Source organism: Neolamprologus multifasciatus, chromosome 22, assembly GCF_963576455.1.
Source record: "Neolamprologus multifasciatus chromosome 22, fNeoMul1.2, whole genome shotgun sequence".
NCBI classification, from domain to species: domain Eukaryota; kingdom Metazoa; phylum Chordata; class Actinopteri; order Cichliformes; family Cichlidae; genus Neolamprologus; species Neolamprologus multifasciatus.
Window position 1 is genome coordinate 34,341,637 of NC_140459.1, and position 13,525 is coordinate 34,355,161.

General features: G+C 41.4%; 1 long non-coding RNA gene across 2 annotated transcripts; it reads right to left on the reverse strand.

Moving 5' to 3' along the window:
* Positions 1 to 1,205: 1,205 nt before the first annotated feature.
* Positions 1,206 to 8,422, reverse strand: LOC146493877 (uncharacterized). 2 transcript variants are annotated; one of them, XR_014872119.1, is made up of 3 exons: positions 8,225 to 8,422; positions 3,578 to 4,446; positions 1,206 to 3,497 (listed from the first exon to the last, which is right to left on the reverse strand). It is a non-coding gene; the product is annotated as an uncharacterized LOC146493877 (long non-coding RNA). The 2 variants fall into 2 exon arrangements; XR_014872118.1 differs by having other exon boundaries at positions 6,237 to 8,422.
* Between the last annotated feature and the right edge of the window lie 5,103 nt (positions 8,423 to 13,525).

Here is a 13,525-nt window from a genome sequence, read left to right on the forward strand (position 1 = left end):
TGTCAGAGATCAGCTGTGATTATCTGGCAGCAGCGTTGAAGTCCAACCCCTCCCATCTGAGACAGCTGGAGTTGAGATACAACAGCCTGCAGGATCCAGATGTGAAGCAGCTGTCTGATCTTAAGCAGAGTCCAGACTACAGACTGGAGACTCTGGGGTCAGTAGAGTGATGGAGTGAGTGGGTGGTGCTGTCAGCAGTATTGTACTAAACACAGTCAGTATGAAACAAAGATCCAGTGTTTCCTGTAAAGCTGCAGCTTCTCAGTGAAGCTGTGAGAGGAGAACGGTGACAGGCTTCAGGATTGGACACAAAAACTTCCTGTTTCTGCCTTTTTGTCACCTTTATGGTCACCATAGTAACGGCTGACACGCTCTGATCAAACACTGTCAACAGCCAATCAGCTCTCTGAACAAAGCAGCACGCAGACCAATGACTGCATTCATTTCCAAGTTTAAAGCAGTGAAGAACACAGTCTGTAGGTGAGGAAGAATTTAGTGAGAGCAGATGTTTGGATGGAATTCCTCCAGTTAACAGCTGGAACGTCCATCTGGATTGTTGGGCTTGTTGTTGGGGTTCCTACAGAGCTCAGAGTGGACACACCAAGGTTCTTCTAATGAATGAAAGTCCAAACTCAAACTAGGAGGGAAAAACATTTCCATCAACTTCAATAAAAATCCAAAGATTAGAAAAAGTGAAGCAACAATGAGTCCTAGTACAGTCCCAGCACTGAAGTCCCTGCTGCTCTTTATACTGGATGTGCTGCATCACTGACTGACAGCTGATGAAGAGTCTCTGGAAACACTCGTTTATCTCCTCTGCTCTTCCTCCTTCTCTCTGCAGGTGGAGGAGATGATGGTAAACAGGACGGTGTGTGTGCTGAGAGAGGAGCAGCTGTGTCCTGATGATCCAGAGAGGTTGAAGCAGCAGCAGCTTGTGTGTAGAGACGCTCTGACTGGGCCATGTTACTGGGAGGTGGAGAGGAGAGCTTCATCCAGCAGTGACTGACAGAGGAATGAAGTGCAGATGACTGTCAGTGCTGCAGAGTGAACTGCTCTGAGAACAGCTCCACTGTCAGACACAATGTAGAGTCCAGCATCATTCCTGTGTGTCCCTCTGGATCTGACAGAGGATCATCAGTGTATCTGGACTGCTCTGCTGCTGCTCTGTCCTTCTACAGTCTCTGCACAGTCTCTGTCTGACTCTGGCTTCAGACCCTCCTGGATCAAACTCACCTGGAAAGACTTTCAAACATCACTCAATAGATTTGAATACAGAATATATTTGATATATACTGTAGATGTACTGTAGAGTTGCAGTTTGTCACTTGTAAATACAGTCTGTGAGCAGCTATGAGCTGAAAGATCTTTCTAGAAACACGAAATGTTTTGTCTCTTCTGTTGCTTTTTCATATATTTCCACAACATTAATATTGATCCCACCTGTCTCACCTGTTTCATGCTTTTATACATAATAACAGGACACGTGTGATCTGAGCGCTGCTGTGGTTGCTGTGCTGCACGTCTTCATTTAGATAACAGAGACATCTAGTGGTTCAGAGGGAGAACTGCAGGAGGTGGAGCTGTGTTTCAGCATGGAAAACTTTTTTATTTTTATCTTTTAGGCGCAGATACAAATATGACAAGTATCAGTGTACGATACAAAAGGTCAAATCAGTTAGCAGAGGGAACAGTGATCACACAGCAATGTAAGAATAGAAACATAACAGTGAATCTGGACATGTATACAGATGGAAGCAAACAAACAGGATGTAACACTACATTAAAGCCACAAATGGAAAGAAAACAAACCCAAAGGAAAATATATTTGATCTCAGGAATCCAAATGAGATGCTTTAGAGCACGGGTCGGCAACCCTGGGCACGCGTGTTACAGCTGCCACGTGAAGGGTAAACTGATGGCACGCCCATAGCTGGACTGGCCATCGGGCATACCGATGGTGATTTTTCGTTTTTATGAGCCGATGATGTTTTTTTATTTTTTTGTAACGGTATAAACAATGAAAGGTGGTGGATTGGCTGGATGCTGGTCGATGTGTAAAAATAAGTCAGTTGTTTGGTGGTGGCTATGGCGGAGCTTCCACAGAGGCAGCAGGTGGATGAGGGAAAGGGGAGGTAGGAGGAGCAGAGACCCGAGGCGGCTTCAGGTAAGAAGTTATGAGCTGCAGTCTATCTGGGTCAGATATAAACCAAGTTTAGGTGGAGTTTATTTTCCTTGTGCTGACTTTTTACAGTCAGTTACAATAACTCGTACTGCATGCTAGCTAGCATGACGGAGTTTCTATACAGCTGGGTGGGTGCTATGATGCTACTGATAGTGAACTTTACAGTGGCTTGCAAAAGTATTCGGCCCCCTTGAACTTTCCCACATTTTGTCACATTACAGCCACAAACATGAATCAGTTTTATTGAAATTCCACGTGAAAGACCAACACAAAGTGGTGAACACGTGAGAAGTGGAACGAAAATCATACATGATTCCAAACATTTTTTACAAATAAATAACTGCAAAGTGGGGTGTGCGTAATTATCGTGTCATGGAAAAACACACTGCCATCAACTTCTGTTTTGTTTTTGTCAAAATCACTGTAATATAATCACTGTACCTTTATATACATGCGACTTATATTAATGCTGCTGCCCTCTTGTGGCTAAAGTGTAATTATGTTATTGTTATTAGGGAAAACATTTGAGAGTAACATGCCAAATGAGTCAGCACTTTGGCTTTAGCTCAAGAAATCCTCATTTTTATGTAAATGTCATCAGTTATAGTTGCATGTATTCATTATCATAATTTAACCTTTAATAATGATGTCCTAAATTGATTTTATGTAAACTAGACAATAATTTTATGGTTGTATTAAATAAAGACATCACTAATGAATTAACTATTTCAGTAATTAATTTAAAAAATGTGCATAATTAATTAAAGAAATATATTAATAATGAATTATCCATTAATTTCATTTAAAATGTTTCATTATTTGTTTATATACAATTCAAATGAGTTAATTACATATTTAATCAATTATTGGTTTGTTTTCTATTTTAATTATTTTACTGACACATTTAATGAATTATTTAATGATGTATTTATTTAATTCACGTTGCTACTCCTGGCCCTGCATCGGTTTTCATAAATACATTTTATTTGTCAGCTTCACCCATCAAAGTCAGGGGGCGGGGTTAATGCTGATCAAGTCAAAACCATTGCTTTGGTCTGGTGGGCGTTCTTTTAGTGGGCTTTTCTGTCACGGCCTGCGTGGCAGACTATGATGAGGGGAAGGAGGACCCAAATGCTGGACTCTTTGATGAGGTCAGTGCATTTATTTACAGTGATGCAAAATATTCCAAACAACAATAAATCCCCAGTGCGTTCCCGACTCTGACATGTCCTCTTGCCAGTGTTAGTGTTCTTTGTCTCCGCTCCTCAGTGTCTGAGCACCCCGTGCTCGCTGCCCTCTCGTCTCCACACTCCTCCTGGGGAATAAAGAAGAGGCAGCCGTCAGCAACGCCACAATGCGGCAGACTAACCTTAACTAACTTGCCAAGAGACTAACGTGAAGTTACGCAATGATCCAGCATCGGAGAGAGCTCCACCACACTCCTAAGTAGCTCCTCTGACGAGGCTTGATCAGCTGCAGGTGTGAGTAATTCTCCTCCACAGGTGTGGCCAGGCTCCTGGCTGACACACCCACACACACACACCTAGATACACAAACATGGAAACAGGAGACAGCAGCACCAAAAACACACATGTCCATAACTTCTTACAGGCCCTGGGTCACCCAGACCCCGGTCCCATGACAATTTCTCAAAGCTAAGTAGGCCTACACACCAGGGTTTGGACATGTGTGGACCCAAACTATACTTAAACTTTACCCTTTCTTGTGTGTCACCAAATACACTTTAATATCTTCTAGACAAGAATGTAGTGGCATCATCTTTAACCTCCTAAGACCCGAACTCCTCCGTGGCATTCATTTTTAATTTCTCTTTGATATTTGGGCTGATTGGGACCTGATGAATGTAAAAACAAAGAATTACCAGATTTTTTTTTTTTTTTACCAAATTTTTGTTTCTGAGAAAAATGAGAGCCACATATGAGGATATTTGTCTAAACTTTCGATAGCACAGTGGCAGTATAACATCCTCGTAAGTTGACATCAGGCCCTTGTAGAGCAAAATTGAGTATTTTGGTCTAAACAACCCAAAATGTGATGTCCACATATGTGGACGCCAGGTCCTAGGAGGTTAAATATCTGCTCACTTTGTCAAAATGAACCTAATCATCTCTGATGAATTCAGTGATGTCTGCCAGCTCACCTTGCAAGTGGTCGAGCTTATACCGCCGACAACGTGGCACACAACTTGTAAACCCCCTGCTGACGATCAGCTCTTGAGTTATTTATGTTAGTTTCAACTGTTCCTGCAAAAAGTAAGCACGTGTTACTGATAAAAAGTCCAATAGAAGCAAAGTCTAAACTTTGAAAACAAAAAACAAAAACCTGTCTGATTCAGATCTGATCCTTGGGGGGGGGGGGTTCAATAAGCAGTGTGACCCGTGTATATGCATCAGGGGTGGGTTTTGATTATCGATTTATCGATTAAAATCGATTCTGGCTTGGATAACGTGATATCGATTCATTAAAATCCTGAATCGATTTTTTAATATAAATTGATTTTGGCCAAAACGCCAGAATCTCAGGTTAAACCTCCCAAAATTTCAACAACCACCAAACAGCTAAAACAGTAAATGAGAGCAGGAACACGGATTCTGCACAAAGACGTAAACACAAAGCGCGGAGCCGCCGACGCATCAGAATCAGTGAGCTGTGACTTTCTCACCTGACTGCACGGACATGAGCTGAAAGCCGACAGCTCGCTGACTCTGATGTTTCGGCGGGTCGGCGCTTTGTGTTTACGCCCTTTTTGCGCCGATTCTAAAGCTGTTAGTTTATCTCTCTCCAAACAATATTGACCGAACCAGCAGCAAAAGAAGATCCAAACTACGCTTCACATAAACATCGTCATGACTTCACTCTGATTGTTTTGCTGCCACCAGGATAAAATCACACTTCATGCACAGCTCTCTCTCTCTCTCTCTCTCTCTCTCTGTACTTCAAGAACAGTTTCCCGTCTAAAAATCTGTTTTCTGCATTATTCGCTTGCTTGTTATGCACAAGTCTACTGTTCTTACAGCCTGTCGGCCGCTGTTTTTTTTTCTTTTACTTACTTCTGAAAACAAAGCCTCATTTCTGCCGTTCAATACTGAACAAATTTAAACTTTTTAAAATGATGCAAAATTGCAAAATGTTCAGCTGTGTCTCTAATAAAACCTCTGTAACTTTGCTCTGCTTCATGTCAGCAGCATCAGGTCATGTTCATATGTTCATTAATGGTTTTCTTTCGTTTTTGATCTACTGCAGAATATTTGTATAAAATCCCAGGCCAGGAAAACCTTCATGTTTTTCTGTTTTATCTTCAGCTACTTTGACACAAAGGCTGTGATGCTCACACCTTTGATAAAGTCTCGCAAGTGTCAGATTTCTTTTTATAGATATAAAAATATAGAAATGTACTGATGCATGATCTGAATGATAATATTTCTGACTGTCTGAGGCAAAATTTCCCCGATTCAAATTGAATCAAATTGAATGGAATCGTGGATCGAATCGATTCTAGAAATGAGTGACGATACCCAGCCCTAATATGCATGTTTTAATAAAAGAGATAATGTTGGTGTTTCAGTCATGTAGTAACTGTTAGCTTTAACTGTACAAGGCTTGTTAGACATAATGAAACACATCGTGCAGATTTCTGGATGTTAGACTATAATTTTTGTTATGATTATTAATCTTGAGTCTAAAAAGTCAGTCAAGTATATCCAGGATATCTTTCTGTTAACTGGATTCACTGACCCTAACACTGGGACCAGGATAAGCGGTCGCATGAAGCTGGTTATCAGCTGACAATCTTATTATTTAATTCATTTAATGAAGTTATTTAATTTTTCTAATTTTTCCTCTACATTTCCCCTGAAATGAAGGGATTGTGTTAAACATGCTTTAGTTCCTCACATTTTTCTGCAGTTTCTTTGTTCAACCCCCTGAATTAAAGCTGAAAGTCTGCACTTCAAACACATCTGAGTTGTTTCATTTAAAATTGATTTCAGTGTATGTACAGACAACTGTAGAAGAGACTTTACACTTAACATACTTAACTTGACCAGCTGGGATTACTACATCGTGCAGGCCCACTTTTAGGACACTCTGGCTGACCCCGTTATCACTGGTAAGCTTGGTCTGGATGAAGTTGACCAGTGCCGTCGCTGTGTCATCCTGGAGGTTCATTGCGCTGCGCAGGAGGCTCACAATGGTGGGTATGAGGTTTGTACTAGCATTTGGCCCCAGTATCAGCTGTTCAATTACATTGAAACCAATCAGGGGGCAGTCCATGGGCACACTGCTTACTAAAAAGGGGACTTGTACAGTCAAGTTTGGGTCACTATTCTCTGGGAGACTCACCATCACGCCCACCCAGCCGTCGTAGGGTAATGGCTGGCCATTAACACCAAGCACACTAAGAGCCTTATCTCCAATAAGTTCTGTCAGTGGCCGGAGTTTGTGGTCAGAGGTAGGTTTTTGCCCACTGGCGATCAATGAGACTCACTTGTGCACCCGTGTCCAATAAACAGTCCACTGCAAAGCTATGAATGTAACACTTGATTTTACATGTTTTTCCAACAAGCTCTGCCACTCTCTCACTTGCCCCTGTGTCTGCATTTTCCGTTGGAAGGGTCGCCCAACTACTTCTGACATGAGCAAACTCTTCTGAGCACATACCTGGTGATTTTGGGTCTGGCTGTCCACTGGTTCTGGGAGTGTGTATATCAGCAGGAGGCCAACTAGAGCTTCTGTGTTGGCTTCGTTTGAACAAACTGTTTTGCAGTTTGTCTGGGCTTCTGCTTTGGGTGTGCACACTGACAAGTAGGTTCACGAGCCTGACTGGCTGTGAGAGACTCCACCACTTTGGTCAGGGTTTCCACCTTTGCAGCCAGCTCTTCTATGACTTTATTCTTACTCTTAGATTTACAGTCAGTCATTTCAGTGTCTTTAGCAGCTTCAAGTTGAGCAGTATGAGCGTGTGTTACCTTTTGTCGAGTGGAATATCCCAGTCTTCGCTGTCGCTCACTCTCTTCACTTGACACTTTGTTCACTTGCCTTATCAAGGCTTCATCTGGCACACTATAGTCTGATAGTAGTGGCTTGAGTTCATTACGAATGTCACTATATTTTGGTAGAAGACCTTGATGAATGGTGCGTAGAAACACATTTTGGATCGTACGTGTCTCATACACAACGTCCATGTTGTCCTGCCTGGATGCAAACATGACTTTCTGCTTCAGTCCAATCATCCTGTAGAGGAACTGTTGTGGAGTTTCATGGTCATGTTGCTTAGTGCTCAACAATTCCTGAAATAACTCACTCCCACTCTTCTCACTCAGGTGTGAACGTAGTAAGCTTTTGAGTTCAATGAGGGTCAAGTCATCTTTACTGATCAACATGTCCTTAAACTGTCCAGGCTTGATAATACGGAGCACACCTTGAATGATCTCTCCCTCTGTGTGCTTCACCTTGAGCCCCTCCTCAATCTGCTTACACAGTCCATGGTAGCTAATGTCAGATGCAACGTCCCCAACCTGACCCCCATGTACTTTAAACTCTCTGCAAAAATGGCAGGTCTCTTAGGGAAACCATGTGATCAGGCTTAGATTGTCGCATGTCTGTGGTGGAGCGGCTGTTTGTCACGCTCTCAGCTCGAGGCTGGGGTGACTGTGGATGGGTGGGTGTGTCTTGTGTTGCGGATGTCACTTGTAAATCTGCTAACTTTTTACCAAGTGCCTCGTAGTTAGCCTTTAGCATTTCATACTCTGTTACTTGTGGATTAACAGACTCATGAGGCAATATAGCTGAGGTAAGTACATCACTCTGTTCAGGGTGCTTAAGTGTTTTGAGAGTAACAACATTTTCCTCTGAGACTACAGGGTGAGATACTTCAGCGGTACGACTATCAATGAGATGAATAATAGCATTTTTCAACAACAGTAGGTGTGAAAACCCCTGATCCTCTAAGTCAAGCAATGTCTTACAGCGCAGATAAGCACAAACATAATCAAAACAACTTTCCTCATCACCACGTCTTACACTTGCGGGGTCCACATCAGGTACTGCTGTGATGTTTGTAGCAATCTGGAAGAGTTCCTCTGCTGTCAGTGCATAAAGACTCTTTCTGATCTGCCAAGCCAGTTCTTTTCGTTCACTGTCCTCCATTGTGTGTTCTTTGGCTAGCAACTCCTCACAGTGCAGTCAGCTCAAACACGCAGCCTGTCACCTGTCCAGCAGGGGTTCCCCTCCTCGACACAGGTCCCGCTGCTGCCTCAGTTGCACGTCTGCTGTTCCAACACGCCTGCCCTGTGATGGCTGTCTCGGGTTCGTCGATTAAAGGATCAGCAGTCGCCCTCGTAGCATGTTGATCCCCGTACGGGCCACCAAAATTATGTTACAGGCCTTCGATGGGGTCTGTTTTTAAACTGTTTTTTAACAGAAAAGCAGAGACAGGAGACATCAGTTGCGTTCGGTCTGCAGGCTCTTCCTCGTCTGATTTATTAACAGAATTTAACGTCCTTTTCTTTTCATTTAGACACACACCTTTCTCTTTTAACAACACAAACACATTCAATTAGGTCCATAGCTCAAACCCTTTTGGTTACCTTGCACTCTCGCAAGAATAAACTTACAAAATAATCATTGTATGAGTGTCCTTTACAGTAAATCTGTAACCAATTCTACTGCATTTTAGCATCAAAAATATTTCTGTGCAGCACCATTAACACTGCAATTAACCTGCTTATGTTGCCGTTATACTTTCTTTATACTTTAACAGATTCAACAATATATTACATTTTTAACCAATAAACAAAAATATTCTTCCATTGCTCACAAACAGTTTACAATCATCCACAAACAGTATACATCAGACTATTTACATTTCACACATAAGAACTGGGTAGGTCCTAATCAACTGTAACTTCCAATAATGTCAGGATACAAGAAGTGTCTAAGAGCTGCATTTGTCACAAAATAAAACAGGTAATAAGACCAGCTACCTATTTAGACTACGAGTGAAATGGCGGCTTCCATTACAAATGGCGGTAAAGTTAGCTTTCTCTCAATCGGTGAAAACACACTCTCACACAACATTCGCGGTCTTTAAACTAAGACAGAAAAAGGTTTCTTGCCTTTATATGTACATTACAGCGAGCAAACTTGAACTACTGACCTGTTTTTTTAACAGAAAAGCAGAGACAGGAGACATCAGTTGGGTTCGGTCTGCAGGCTCTTCCTCGTCTGAGGCAGAGAAGCGTTGCAACGGCCTATCGCACTCACCACTATCTCCCCCTTGTGGCAATGCCACGCAATTACATTGTCCCTAACTCTAAATGAAAAGTGCAATACCACCATAAAATCAGGTCTTTTACATCAAAACAATTCACAAAAAATTTACAATTGTGACCATACACTTGTGGGCGTCACACCTGCACTACTACACTGACAGAGAGAAGATTCTGCGATTGTCCAGGGAAAAAGGCCGCCTCTTCTACAAAGAAATACCTGTACACATCTTCCCTGACATGAATCCCAAGGTCAGCAAACGTCGAGCATCATTCAACCCCGTGAAAGGGAAACTGCGGAAGTCTGTACTACCCCGCGAAGCTGACTATAATGGTGAACAACGCCAAGCACTCATTCACAGATCCGTGCAAAGCAGAGTTTGTCAGTACCCACGTCCAGAGTCCAGCCACATCTACCGACAAGGAGGGATAGTGGGTGCCATCTCTACAAGCAACATGACCCAGGAGGGAATAGTATATAATAATAGACAATCTTAAGGAGTTTGGCGGTAAGTCTGATGTCTACAGCCTGTGAAAAGCTGGACAAAAAGTGTTTTTCTTTTCTTTTCTTTTCCATTTGCAGCTCAGTTTTGCTGCAAATGAAGAAAGGGTTCTGGTTTGAGTTCATGAGGTTGTTCTTTAGTTTGGTTCAAGTTGTGAATTTCATAGGATCACATTTAGAAAGCTCAGAGTAAGATCCATCAACCATTCATTAACAGTTAATAACTATTGGCACCTCTGCTGAAAGAGCGCCACAAAATCTTGTCAACTTTGTAACATGGAACTGTAGGGGACTCAGAGGACCAGTGAAACGAGGAAACATTTTAGCTCACTTAACAAAAGTAAATGCGGACATAATCTTTTTGCAAGAAACGCGTCTAAAAGTACAAGAGCACAACAGATTACGATGCAAATGGATAGAACAAATATTTCACTCTACGTTTAATGCAGGAAGCAGAGGCACAGCCATACTGATCAAAAAATCAGTACCATTTACAGCAGCAAAATTACTACCAGACACTCAGGGTAGATATGTTATTGTAACTGGCAAACTTTATGGTCATTTACTTATGTTAGTAAACATTTACGCTCCAAATGTGGACGATGAGCAATTTATACGGTCGTTAATATCAAAGCTTCCGGATATCGACACTCATCAATTAATCATAGGAGGTGATTTTAACTTGGTGTTAAATACTAACCTTGATAGATCATCAAGTAGACCAGCCAAAATATCTAAATCAGCAAAGGCCATCCAGGAATTTATGGGAAATTATGGAATAATTGACCCGTGGAGAGCTCAGAATCCTAATGTGGTACAATCACACAACAAAGATATGGAGATTTGATAATAGTTTATTATCAAATAAACAGGGGATAGAAGACATTAAGAACCAAATTGATTTTTACCTGTCAATTAATAACACTCCAGATATCACCAAGTCTACCTTGTGGGAAGTGCTAAAAGCGTACATTCGGGGGCAGTTAATTTCGCGGAAGAGTTTAATGAATAAACAACAAAGAGAAGAAGAAAGTTGTATAAAAGACAAGATACAGGAAGTAGACAGACAACACACGGTGCGGCACAAGAAGAAACTGTCCCTGCAAGCTGATTTAGAATCGATGTATAACAGTCAAGCTTCTAACCAGGGCAAAATATAAATATTATGAACAGGGGGAAAGGATGGGTAAAGTTCTAGCACAACAAATCAAGAGACAAGCAGCAACAAGATTGATCACAGAAATTCGCACCAATACGGGACAAATAACGAGGGACCCAAAGGAGTTAAATAGCATATTCAAAAGTTTCTATGCAGACTTATATCAAATCAAAAAAGAACCCCGCACTATTTGAGATGTTCTTTAACAAGTTTAGTGTACCTGTGATCAACCCAGACAAAGTAGAACAACTCGAAAAACCCATAACTATACAAGAGATACAGCAAGCAATAGATAATTTACAGAACTCCAAGGCTCCGGGTCCAGACGGTTATACTTCAGAATTTTACAAGGCCTTTAAAGACCATATCTCACCCCTGTTACTAGAAGTATATAATGAGGGGCTGGACAAAAAAGCCCTACCGCCGACTCTATATCAGGCAAGCATTTCTTTGATCTATAGAAAAGAAAAAGATCCTTTAGACCCGGCTTCATATAGACCGATCAGCTTAATTAATGTAGATAATAAGATACTTGCAAAGATTTTGGCAACATGCCTGGAAACGGTTCTGCTAACAATTATATCTCAGGACCAAACAGGATTTATTAAAAACAGGCAGCTGTTTTTTAATATTAGAAGACTATTAAACATTATCTATACGCAAGACAAGCATAATCCTAGTCCTGAAATTTTGCTTTCTTTGAACGCGGAGAAAGCCTTCGACAAGGTCGAGGTTCGGATTTGGCCCTAAATTTATTTCTCTGGTTAAACTACATCCAACCAAAAGTGTCGTACAAACAAACAATGTCCACTCCGACTATTTCTATCTGAATCGCTCAACAAGACAAGGCTGTCCTCTCTCACCTCTGCTTTTTGTATTAGTTATTGAACCTTTAGCTCTTCTACTGCACTCAACAGACGAATATACAGGGATCAGAAGGGGAAAAGCAGAACATAAAGTCTCACTTTATGCAGATGATTTACTACTGTATATCTCTAACCCTGCAAAATCAGTCCCAGTCATCATGGAAATTTTGCAGAATTTTGGAGAAGTGTCAGGATACAAATTGAATTTATCTAAAAGTGTGGTGTTCCCAGTCAACTCTAAAGCAATAGGTAACCCAAGTAGTTTCAATACCTTACCATTTCAGGTTTCTAATCAGTTCCAATATCTTGGAATAAATATCACTCAGGATTATTATGGTTTATTCGAACATAATCTCTCTAAATTATATGATGAAACCAAAAATAACAGACAAATGGATTAATCTACCAATTCCACTAGCAGGGAGGATAAACATTGTTAGAATGAATATTCTTCCCAAATTCTTATTTTTATTTTAGTGTATCCCTATTGTGATTAATAAAGGCTTTTTTAATAAATTAGACTAGAAATATCCTGTTTCATATGGAACAGAAAGAACCCAAGAATCAAGAAAGGCTACCTGCAGAGACCGACATGTCAGGGAGGGATGGGGTTACCATGCTTCTGTCTGTATTATTGGTCATGTAATGTTCGTTCCATGTCGTTTTGGTTGTGCACTAAGGGGACCAACTGGACAACGATGGAGAATGAAAGCTGCTACCCCTCCTCATTAGAAGCTATGATCTATTCAGCTCTCCCTATCCCTAAACACGGCTTTAAAAATCCTGTAGTCTCTCATACAATTAAAATCTGGACACAGATAAGGAAACATTACAGGTGGAAGGAAGCCTCCATACTAACTCCACTCATGAATAACTCAACATTCACACCATCACTTTCAAACATCTCATTTCTCCAATGGAACCACACAGGGCTGCACTCAATAAAGGATTTATTCATCAACAAGGGTTTTCCCACATTCGGGCAACTGCAAGAAAAATTGGACTTGCACAGTAATGACTTCTTCAAATACTTACAGATCAGAAGCTTTGTAAGGAGGCATTTTCCATCTTTTCCAGATCGGCCCCCAGACTCTGCCTTAGATAACTTACTTCAGTTTGATCCACTCAAGAAAGGACTAATAACAAAAGTTCACAATGCATTGTCACAACTGGATGGAACGACCACACTTGACTATCTGAGAGAGGCCTGGCAGTGTGACCTGGGTACGAGAATCACAGACAGTCAATGGACAAAAGCCCAGGAAAATGTTCCTCTGTTTGTATTCGTCATGGACTCTTAGTACCGCTCTCTAAACACACATGTGAATCTGAAAGGAGAATAAGAGAGAGCACAGATTTAAACCATGCAGAACGGAGGCTGTGACTCAAAGAAGAAGGCAGGAAGATGATTGGACTAGAGTAACGATGACAGTATTGAGATGGACAGCGTGGGAATATGGTAGCGGTGTAATGAATAGACTAGCAGCTGAACACAGATCTCGAGAGGCCAAAGCAATATCTGCCTGG